The 10,111-nt window shown below is 42.9% G+C and overlaps 1 non-coding gene across 1 annotated transcript; it reads right to left on the bottom strand.

Annotated features, from left to right (window-relative positions):
• Positions 1-7,914: 7,914 nt before the first annotated feature.
• trnas-gcu (transfer RNA serine (anticodon GCU)) lies at positions 7,915-7,996 on the bottom strand. The gene has a single exon. It is a non-coding gene; the product is annotated as a tRNA-Ser (tRNA).
• Positions 7,997-10,111: the final 2,115 nt, after the last annotated feature.

The following is a 10,111-nucleotide window of genomic DNA, read 5'->3' as shown; positions in this document are numbered from 1 at the left end:
ACCCTCGTGTTTTCCGTCCCCATACTTGGAAAAAGACTCTCCCTGTCAACCCTATCTAAACCTCTGATTATCTTGTATGTCTCTATTAAGTCACCTCTCAGTCTTCTGTCCAACGAGGACAGCCTCAAGGCCCTCAGTCTTTCCTCATAATACATTCCTTCTTCACCAGGCAACATGCTAGAAAATCCCCTCTGCACCCTTTCCAAAGCGTCAACATCCTTCTTATAATGCGGTGACCAGAAACGTTGACAATACTTCAAATGTGGCCGTACCAGATCTTTGTACAGCTGCAGCATAACCTTCTGATTCCAGAACTCAATTCCTGTATTAAGTATGGCCAAAACACTGTTTTCCTTCTTAACAACCCTGTCAATCTTGGTGGCAACATTCAGGGATCTGTGTACATGGACACCGAGATCTCTCTGCTCATCTGCACTCCCAAGAATCTTACCATTATCCCAGTACTTTGCATTCCGATTACTCCGTCCAAAGTGTATCACCTCACACTTGTCCACATTAAACTCCATTTGCCACCTCTCAGCCCAGCTCTGCATCCTATCTATGTCCCTCTGCAACCGACTACATCCTTCGTCACTATCCACAACACCACCGACCATAGTGTTGTCCGCAAATTTACTAACCCACCTTTCTAAGCCCTCATCCAGGACATTTATAAAAATGACGAATAGCAGTGGACCTAACATCGACCCTTGTGGAATGCCGCTAGTAACTGGACACCAAGATGAACATGTTGCATCAACTACAACCCTCTGTTTTCTTTGAGCGATCCAATTACTGATTCAAACTGCTATGTCTCCCACAATCCCATTCCTCCGCATTTTGTATAATAGCCTACTGTGGGAATCTTATCAAACACCTTGCTGAAATCCATACACAGAACATCAACCTGCTTACTCTCATCTACCTGTTTGGTCACTTTGTCAAAAAACTCATAAGATTTGTTAGGCACGACCTACTCTTTACAAAACCATGCTGCCTGTCCCTGACAAGATTATTCTTTTCTAGATGATTATAAATCCTATCCCTGATAATCTTTTCCAACATTTTACCAACAACTGAAGTGAGACTCACTGGTCTGTAATTACCAGGGTTGTCTCTACTACCCTTCTTGAACAAGGGAACCACATTTGCAATCCTCCAGTCCTCAGGCACTATTCCTGTAGATAATGATGATTTCTAGATCAATAGCACAGGCTCGGCAATCTCTTCCTTTGCTTCCCAGAGGATCCTAGGATAGATCCCATCTGGCCCAGAGGACATGTCTATTTTCACACACTACAGTATTTCTAATACCTCTTCCTTGTGAACCTCAATCTCTTCGAATCTAGATGCAAGTATCTTTATATCTTCCTCGCCAACATTTTCATTTTATATCCTGAACACTATCGAAAAATATTTATTTAGTGTTGCCCATGTCTCCTCTGACTCCACACACAACTTCCCACTATTATTCTTGATTGGCCCTAATTTAACTCTTGTCATTCTTTTTTTCCTGACATACCTATGGAAAGCCTTATGGTTAACCCTGATCCTATCCGCCAACAACTTCTAATGTCTCCTCCTGGCTCTCATGTCTCCTCCTGGCTCTTCTGAGCTCTCTTATTACGTCATGCAGGGAAACGATTCTGTCTGCTGCATATCATTCTGTTTCGAAATATCAGGCAGTATTTCATATTGATTACTGTAAACGTTAACCTTTAACAAGCCATGACAGTGAAATCACTGAATCCTCATCACTATACTACCAGGGAAGATTTCTGTTAAAATCACCCTGGACACCAAGAAATTCGCCATTCTATTCTCCCATCCTTCTGTGCGTGATCCCCTCGGCCCTATTCCGGTCTTGTTGCTTGGTTTACAACACTGAGGCTATCCAATCATCTTTGCATTTCAGTTTCTAAAGGATGAGACCGTCTCTCTGAGCTGGCACTTTGCTTGCTCAGTGGCGATAAAACTGTCCTTGCAAACTAGAAAAGTGCTTGAAATAGGCCATTCCTGTTTTTCATTCCAAGAACTTGAGGCAAACCGTTTGGCAGGACAGGAAATAGCGGGCGTGAGCAGTGAACAAGTTTGGCAGCAAGAACGAGGTGAGGCAGTATAAACTACAGAGAAATGGGGAAACAATGGGCAAGGAACACTGGGACGGGAGGGGCTGAATGCTTCCTTTCTTTGCTGTAACCAGACATTGGTGTTGAACTCTGAAATGGGATAATATCAGACAAGTCGGTGAAATCTAACATTCTGCTTGTTTTCTCCCGAGGCCTGTGACACACTTGGGGAACTGTGTCTGCGTGCTTCAGTCTATGGTTAAAAATGGGGTTCAGTTCCCATCTTAAACTTTAATCCCACTTATTGTGTTTTACGAGATTAAAACGTTCCAGAGAAATTAGCCCTCACGTGAAATGTAAGAGCATACAAGGTTACAGACCAAGTGTTGGGAAACGAGATGAAGGGACCCAGATCTGTGCTATAAACACGCGATAATTCAATCATTTTTGAGGGGAAACATATCTGCAGTGACATAATTCCAAAAACTGTGTTCTGAAGAAACGGTGCAACGGCTTCTGCCCTCATCCCTGGTGGTCTAGTGGTTAGTATTCAGCGCTTTAACTGAGTGGCCTGGGTTTCATTACCGTTCAGGAAATCAGGACCTCTTGTTCCTGATGCAGAGAGCGCAGTTCTACCAGGAATCTGTTTCATGCCTTAGATCAGTCAATACCCCAGCTCATCAAAGAAGGGAATAGTGCCTTCCCTCTCTCTGCACAGTCGGACCGTTAATCCTTCATTCTCCTCTGATTCCACTTCCCAAAAAGTTTCAAAATATTGTCAAAACCGAGTCTCAGCTATTTCTTTTCTGCCTTTTCATCCACCGGAGCTGCAGCGATTGAGTGCGTTGGTTTCTGAAAACGAAACGTTCCCATGTGCAATGTATTAGGCTCTTCCAGGATTGCCTTCTCTGACAATGGTGGGACATGACTGATGTTGTCTATGATATGGAAGTGCCAGTGTTTGAGTTGAGTAGACAAAGTTAAAAATTACACAATATCAGAGCAGAGTCCAGCAGGTTTATTTGGAAGGAGAGCCGCTCCTTCATCAGGTGGGTGTTTTACTGCAGAAACCTGGTGTTTGTGTCAATCTGCGCGATCTTTTGGAAGATCATCTGGACTTTAACCGACCGTTCGTGGTGTCGACGGTACCCATGACTTGGAGGTGTTGGTGTTCGACTGGGGTGGATACATTTAATAATCAGACAAAGCCATTTTCGATTCCAACAGTTGACAAACACCTGATGAAGAAACAGTGCATGGAACACTGGTGCTTCCAAATACGTCTGTTCAATACAATCTGGTGCTGTGTGATTTTTACTCTGATAGCTCTTGGTAATGTTTAACTGATCGAAGACAGTGAAAGAATTTTCGCTCGTGAAGATGAAAATTTCAAATATTATCCACCTCAGCATTACAAAAATGATTAGGTTGGATGTGTGATGAATCTCCACAATGCGCTTGCGCAAAGTAAAAGTTGAACTTACAACCGCCTGATCGGGAGCCAGCTCTCCGAATGGTTGTGCCACTGGCCAGATGCACAGCTGAGGTTTTACACGCGGCAGAGCTGTGGTGTTAACAAGGACATGAGCAATAGCAGTAACAGTCACAAGGTGAACAAAGAACAAAGATAATCACCATCATTGATTCACTTCAAATTGTCCTCAAAAAAACGACCAATCACAATCTGATCAGCCAATCAATGAGGTCACTGCTGATCTTGGAAATTGCAACTGACTTTGCTACGTTTTCACCAAAATTTGAAGTAAACTCCATCCTAATCATAACATCGCATATTCCCATTAATTTTCACCTTTAGATTACGTTAGTGACCTGACGGTATTTGCTGGAATTGAGTGAAAACGTCCTTCCGGTGATGTAATCCAGTGCAGAGACGGCCAGAAATGAAAATACAAAGACATGAAACATCACTCCCATTTCTCTCTGTACCAATGCGTTTTCCTGAGTTGAATATTTGCAGGACTTGTCTTTACTATCTAAAGAATTAATTATTTTCCCGGGAAAGATTCTTCATAAATCAATTAACATCTGAGGTGTTGAAACATATTTTACTTCAGATTAAAATAGTTGAATATCCTTTCCCCCAGCCTAATGTCCCAATTCTCCCTCCTCTTCCATGTAAATACAAGCTGATCCAGATGATTTTGGAGCTCCCAACCTGACGTTCCAATGCTCCTTGCTGCTCCATGTCAATCGAAGCGGCTCGACTTGAAGTTGGAGCTCCCAGTCTGATGTCCCAATGCTCCCTGCTCCATGTCAGTAGAAGTGGTGCACTTCAGGTTAGACCTACCACTCTGATGTCCCAATGCACCCAGCTGCTAAATGTCATTAAACGCTGATACTTGTGAGGTTCGAGCTCCCAGTCTGATGTCCCAATGTTCCGTCCTCCATGTCAATAGAAGTGGTCCAGTTGAGGTTGGATCTAACACTCTGATGTCCCAATGCTCCCTGCTGCCACATGTCATTAAAAGCTGCTCCAGGTGAGAGTGGAGCTCCCAGAATGATCTCCCAAAGCTCCCTGCTCCAGGCCAACTGAAGCTGCTCCAAATGAGGTTAGATCTTACATTCGGATGTGCCAATGCTCCCTGCAGCTCCATGTCAATGGAAGTTGCTCCAGGTGTGGTTGGAACTCCCAGACGGATGCCACAATGCTCCCTGGTCCACGTCAAAAGACGCTGTTCCAGATGAAGTGGGAGCTCCCATCCCTGGCGGCGCACATACGTCTATACCATCATAGAAATACTTCCCACTGAACATTTCCACCACTGGAACCATTGGTGGAATATCCGCATCATGAGAACCTAATATTATTTTTAGTCACCACCGAATCATTATTTCCAAAAGTCATTCTTTCTTAAACCTTACTTAGCATGTGCATACTGCAGTCAATCCGAAGTAAGATAATGGTGCTAATTGATCTATGCTTAATAAACATTACATCCTATTTTTCATGTTGAGTAACTGCGAGTTAGCAAGGACAATGTTTATATTGAAATCACACTTTTATTCCAGGTGAGAGAATGTGGTTTGCATTATTTAAAATGAACTTGTTCACTGTGTAAAATGACCAAATAAATCGCAATTTCAAAACAAAATTGGTAACGTTGTCATCTATTTTAAAATGTGATGTCTTCTTCTTTCAACCAGACGGGTATTATAACGAAAAGTCTATTAATGATATGCGTATAAAGACACTTTAAATCGCAAGGTTTGTGAAGGTTTGTAGCTCAGGTTGAGGTTTAGGGTTTAGGTTTGCTCGCTGAGCTGTAGGTTTGATATCCAGACGTTTCATTACCTGGCTCGGTAAGATCATTAGGGGCGATCTCCAAGTGAAGCGAAGCTGTTGTCTCTTGCTTTCTATTTATATCTTTCTCCTGGATGGGGTTCCTGGGGTTTGTGGTGATGTCATTTCCGGTTTGTTTTCTGCGGGGTTGATAGATGGCTTTTTGATCTATGTGTTTGTTTATGGCATTGTTGTTGGAGTGCCAGGCCTCTGGGAATTCTCTGGCGTGTCTTTGCTTAGACTGTCCCAGGATCAATGTGTTGGTCAAGTCGAACCGGACTACCAAAAATCCATAAGCCAGGAGCCCCCTCAGACCCATAGTCTCATTACCCAGAGCACCAAATTACAGACTGGACAAAGAACTACACGCAAGACTGAAATACCTCATAGAAGATTCACAGCACTCCATCCACTCCACCCAGGAATTCCTAAAAATCATCAAAAACACCAAAGTAGAGGAAGGGAAGCAATGGTCTCATTCGACATAATCGCAATGTTCACCTTCATCAACATCGACATGGCAAAGGAAACACACTTTTAGAAGAGACCATCACACACACCAACCACCATCAATCACATTACCAACGAAAACATCATGAAGCTTGTGGATCTGTGCCTCACCACCCACTACACTTTCAACAACATCGTCTACAAACAAACCCCCAACGGCCCACCCATAGGACCTCCGCTATCAGGATTCAGAGCAGAAGCGGTAATGCAAAGACTAGAACAAACAGCCCTAGAAACAAACAAACCAAAATCTGCGTCCGGTACGCAGATGACACCGTTGTCATCACAAAACGAAACAAGATAGTAAAGACATTTAACATCATCAACAACACTCTCACAGGCATAAAGTTCAACAAGGAAGAAGAAACCGACAACAAACTCGCATTCCTGAATGACACAGTAGAAAGAAAAGACAACGGAGAACTACAAACCTGTGCATACAGAAAACCGACAAACACTGACCAAATACTTAACTACACCAGCAACCATCCCATCACACACAAACGAAGCTGCGTCAGAACAGTATTCCAACGAACCACCAGACACTGCAGCACAGACGAACTTCGGAAAACAGAGGAAAACCACCTTTACAATGTATTCGAGAAGAACAGATACTCAAAAAATACAGTCCACACTTTCCTCAAGAACAAACCACGACAAGCAGACCAAACACAGCCAGGAACCATAACCACCTTACCATACATCAAAGAAGTTTCAGACATGACAGCCAGACTACTAAGACCCCTCGGAATCCTAGTAGCACACACACCCACCAACACTCTCAAACAAAAACTAACAAACTTAAAAGAACCAGAACAATCCAAAGACAAAACCAACGTCATCTACAAAATTCCATGCAAGGACTGTCACAACTACTACGTAAGACAACAGGAAGAAAGTTAGCCACCAGGATATAGGAACACCAGCTAGCCAAAAAAAGACACGACCTTCTCTCCCTCGTAGCCCTACACACGGATTAAAAATACCACAATTTCTAATGGGACAACACATCTATCCTGGGACAGGCTAATCAAAGACACACCTGAGAATTCATAGAGGCCTGGCACTCCAACCACAACGCCATAAACAAACACATAGATCTAGATGCCATCTATCAACCCCTCAGAAAACGAACAGGAAATGACATCACCACAAACCCCAGGAACCCCATCGAGGAGAAAGATATAAATAGAGAGCAGGAGACCACAGATTCTCTTCACTTGGAGGTCGCCACTGATGATGATGTTACCTAGCCAAGTAATGAAACGTCTGGATATCAAAGCTACAGCTGAGCAAGCAAAACTTCACCCTACATTTTAAATTATTTTTCATGTTTATGTTGCATGAATCTGCGGTCATTGATCCACAGTTTAGTTTCACTCCCTAAAGGTAACATGCTGATTTCTCCAGTTGTTCATAGTTCAATGTGATGCATCCAGTGTGTGCATAACGAGAGGGAGCTTGCTTCCCACATCTTGTGTTTATCTGTGCCTTATGTCCAGCGTTCATCAATGGCGAGAGCAAGGGGCGAGGGCGAGACCAATGTGTCAGTCTTTCCCTGCCCATGCACGGCACCAACATTGGCAATTCTCCACTGTGCATTTACTGCCAGTTCTCAGTGCCCCTACACACACGCCCTGCCCCTTTGAAGTATCGCCATCATTTTGTGCTGTCTCGCTGTGCTCTTCTCACCAGGATGAATTACTTCTACTCAAACTCCTTCAGATTTCATCTGACAAAACATTCATTAAGAATCCCTTTGCATAAACATGCACTTCGCAGCTCTCGGTATTTGATTTTCCTGGATGTCTTTCATACGAAAAAACGTTCACAGCAACTTGATTTGCAAAAGGAAACTGCGCTCCCTTTCATTATCCCAATGCAACCTACATTTCAACACAGTTTAGTCAACAGGCTCAAACCGTTCTTGGAAATTTTGGAATAGCGTAAATGCGTATAAACTGACCATTAGCGTTCCAATACGACAGCTGTGATCATCTGAAAACAGCTCCACGGAAATGCCATTGATGACAGCGACGAGAGTGGGATTCAAACCCACACGCGCAGAGCACAATGGATTAGCAGTCCATTGCCTTAACCTCTCGGCCACCTCATCACAGATGCTCGGACCTTACGAATAATTGAATTGTGTAAATTATGCAGAGCAGCAGGTATTTCTCCCTGGTGTTGGTAAAATGATAAATAACATAGTACGGTTCCAAGACTATGGTCTGACCCCTGGGTTGTGGGGCATGTGCACTCCAACTGTCACACAAATCTGAACAAAAATGAGGAAATGATTATGTAACAAGGTCAGTTGAATTCTGTGAAGATTTGAAGTCAAGGGAATGAAGAACCCGAGACAGCAGGAGGTGTTCTTTCAATAAAGAGTTGAATAGAGCTCTTAAGGATAGTGGAATCAAGGGTTATGGGGATAAGGCAGGAACAGGGTACAGATTGAGGATGTTCAGGCCATGATCATAATGAATGGTGGTGCTGGCTCGAAGGGCAGAATGGTCTATTCCTGCACCTGCTGTAAATTGTCTATTAAATTGCCTGTGAGGAATTGTTTTCCAGACTGGAGGAGAGTGCATAGTGCTCAATGTCATTATTCGGAACACCTAACTTCCGCTCAGATGTTTTTGACACGCACTTGTGTACAGAACAGACAATTTCAAAATCCAAAATAAGGCTAAACTGACAATTGAAGGCAACAATGCAAAAACCTTGATCTGTATCATTTTCCTGCACTGTGCGACACCAAGTCACTGTATGATCACAGCAACACAGTGAGCAAGTGTCAGAAGGAAAATGAGTGCAGTGCCAGTGCGCATGCGGGGAGCAGCAGGTGACACACGGGGAAGTGCATTTCCCACCACAGGAACACTTCCCAAACAGCGGACTGAGGTGGAAGAATTCAGAGGGGGTTTACATTTTGAAATTTGATGCCAGAGACACAATGGAGACCTGTCATTGAGTCTGTTCAAGATGAAGATTTTAAGATTTCTACAGATGCAAAACAAAATAAAAAGCTCATGGGTTAGTGAAGGCAAAAGATGAAATTGTACATTTCATCAATCTACCCATCTTTACAATGAGTACCTCACCACTTTCCCCACTCAGGGACTGAACCACTGGTGAAGATGATCATATAATCCCCGTTACTAGCCACGGAATCAGAGAAACTCGGTTTCCCAAACGTTAAGGTAAAACCAGGAATGTGGAGGTAAGCATTAATGTGTTGCTCCTGTGCTGAAGGTGACCAGTACACGGTATCTCTGTTTCAGTTTAGTGGGGTGTGCTGTGCCGAATGTTTAATTTTGAGCCTCACATGGAGCAGCTTCAATTTGTCGTCGTGTTGAGGAATACGGACAGAAGGTGATATTGAGCAAAGCTAAGTTTATGGGAAAATACCCGTGTTTGTGGATTGAGAAACAACGTTTTCTGGACAATGACTCCTTGATCAACAAACATACTGCAAGTATCTAAAACGTGAAGAGACATATGTGGAGAGAGAGAGCCTAAGGTGATTTTTTTAGCAGGTGGATAACGTTTCCCATGTGCACTGCGTTAAATTCCGGGAAAATAGATGTTGAACTGGTTTCATGTTTCACAGTTTGTTGCAAAAACACAAAGGTTGTTGCAATAATAAAAAAAGAAATCACATAGGACCGTTTGAATATTGTATTGAACTGAATTTTGGTCTGAGCATATTTTATCTGAAATGGCGTGTTGCAGAGAAGTGCAGAGGGTTAACAATACAAAAGGACAGAGTCTTCTTGGTGGATTTCTTGGGTGGAGTTAAGAATGAACGAAATATACATAACATCATGTGAATGTGGTCAAATCTTTAAAGTAGGTGCCGCGTCTCCAAGTGACGATTCAATTCCTACTCATTAGGATATAACTTCCGTCTGCAGTTATTTTACGACATCAGATCCATTTACAGAGTTTCACCTTGAACAATACGCCACACCTTACCACTCCATGAACTTGTTATACTCAGTCTTATTCAGTTGTACGTGTTCATGAAATATCTTTGTGTCTGAAGTCAACAAATTCTAAATTGTCACGCAACCACACTGACTTTCACTCAATGGTATATTCTCTCCTTGTACGTTTGATCGTGCATCTTTTAAAACGCTCTGAAGTCAGCTTCTACGTTTTATTTCTGGAAAGTCGTTCATGATTTAAATAACTCTATTGAGTGGAAGAAACTCTCATCCAAACT

This window comes from Chiloscyllium punctatum, unplaced genomic scaffold (genome assembly GCF_047496795.1).
Source record: "Chiloscyllium punctatum isolate Juve2018m unplaced genomic scaffold, sChiPun1.3 scaffold_145, whole genome shotgun sequence".
NCBI classification, from domain to species: Eukaryota; Metazoa; Chordata; class Chondrichthyes; order Orectolobiformes; family Hemiscylliidae; genus Chiloscyllium; species Chiloscyllium punctatum.
Note: the sequence above shows the minus strand (reverse complement) of the source record. Positions and strands in the feature narration are given on the sequence as shown.